Genomic DNA, 2,157 nt, shown 5'->3' on the forward strand with positions numbered 1-2,157 from the left:
CAGTGTTCAAGCTGGTTTTAGAAAAGGCAGAGGAACCAGAGACCAAATTGCCAACATCTGCTGGATCATGGAAAAAGCAAGAGAGTTCCAGAAAAACATCTATTTCTGCTTTATTGACTATGCCAAAGCCTTTGACTGTGTGGATCACAATAAACTGTGGAAAATTCTGAAAGAGATAGGAATACCAGACCACCTGATCTGCCTCTTGAGAAACCTATATACAGGTCAGGAAGCAACAGTTAGAATTGGACATGGAACAACAGAGGGGTTCCAAATAGGAAAAGGAGTATGTCAAGGCTGTATATTGTCACCCTGGTTATTTAACTTCTGTACAGAGTACATCATGAGAAATGCTGGGCTGGAAGAAGCACAAGCTGGAATCAAGATTGCTGGGAGAAATATCAATAACCTCAGATATGCAGATGACACCACCCTTATGGCATAAAGTGAAGAGGAACTAAAAAGCCTCTTGATGAAGGTGAAAGAGGACAGTGAAAAAGTTGGCTTAAAACTCAGCATTCAGAAAACAAAGATCATGGCATCTGGTCCCATCACTTCATGGGAAGTAGATGGGGAAAGTGGAAACAGTGTCAGACTTTATTGTTTTGGGCTCCAAAATCACTGCAGATGGTGACTGCAGCCATGAAATTAAGTGACGCTTATTCCTTGAAAGAAAAGTTATGACCAACCTATAGTTTTGTATATATCCTGGATAATAACCCCTTACCAGATATATGACTTCCAAGTGTTTTATGATACTACGTGGGTTGCCTTTTTACTCCATTGGCAGTGTCTTCTAACGTATCACTTTTTAAAATAATTTTTTTAAGAAGCACAACTTGCCTATTTTTTCTTTTGATATCTGTACCTTTGCTATCACATTCTGGAAACCATTGCTCAAACCAATGCTTTAAAGGTTTTGTCCTGTTTTCTTCTAAGAATTTTATACATTAGGTCTTCCATTTAGGTTCCTGATACTTAATAATTTTTGGATATATTGTTAAGGGTCTAACTTTTTTCTTTTACATAGGGATACCCAGTTTTCCCAGAACCATTCATTGAACAGACTGGCCTTTACCCATTGGATGGTCTTAGCACCTTGTCAAAAATCATTTGACTATATATATATAAGGATTTATTTCTGGGCTCTCTCTTTTACTCTATCAGTCTATGTAAGTCTGTCCTTATGCCAACACAACACTTTTGGATTACTGCTACTTTGTAATAAGTTTTGGAAACTCTGACTTTTTTATTTTTCATGATTGTTTTGGCTTCACAGGGTCCCTTGAGATATCATATGATTTTTAGGTTTTCCTATTTCTGCAAAAAAAAAAAGTGTCACTGGGATTTTGCTAGGGTTTGCACTGAATCTGTAGATCACTTTCTGTTGTATCAACAATTCAAAGTAGTAAGTCTTCCAATCCATCAATATAGGATGTGTTTCAATTTATTGACATTTCCTTTAATTTCTTTCAGTAGTATTTTGTAGTTTTCAGTAAACAAGTCTTTCATCTTTTTTTGCTACGTAATTACTAAGTAATTTTTTGTTCTCTAAATTTTTTATTAGTAAACTTTAATTTTTAAAACAATTTCAGATTTACAGAAAAATTGAGCAGATAGTACAGAGTTTCCATATGTCCCATCCTGTGTACTATATTTCCAAATTAATTACTAAGTATTTTAAAATTCAATTTCAAACTGCTTTTATAATATCCTTTCCAGATTGTTCATTGTTAGTGTAAAGAAATGCAACCAGCTTTTAGCATCCTGTTCCTTTGCTGAATTAATTTATTAGTTGTGAGTTTCTGTGGAATGTTTAGGGTTATTTACATATACATTAAATCATGTAATATGCAAAGCCATAATTTTACTTTCTTCTTTCTAATTTGTATATCTCTTATGTTTGTTTGTTTGTTTGTTTTTTATCTTGCCTAATTACTCTGGCTAGAACTGCCAGTACTGTCTTGAATAAGATATGTTAAAAGGGCATCCTTGCCTTGGGCCTGATCTTAGAGGAAATGTTTCTCTTCTTTCACCAATAAGTTTCATAGTGAATTTTTCATAAATGGCTTCCACTTAGTTAAGGTAGCTTTCTTCTGGGCTTCCCAGGTGGTGCTAGTGGTAAAGAGCCCACCTACCAATGCAGGAGACATAAGA

This window comes from Bison bison, unplaced genomic scaffold (genome assembly GCF_000754665.1).
Source record: "Bison bison bison isolate TAMUID 2011002044 unplaced genomic scaffold, Bison_UMD1.0 scf7180017864519, whole genome shotgun sequence".
In the NCBI taxonomy this organism is placed as follows: Eukaryota; Metazoa; Chordata; class Mammalia; order Artiodactyla; family Bovidae; genus Bison; species Bison bison.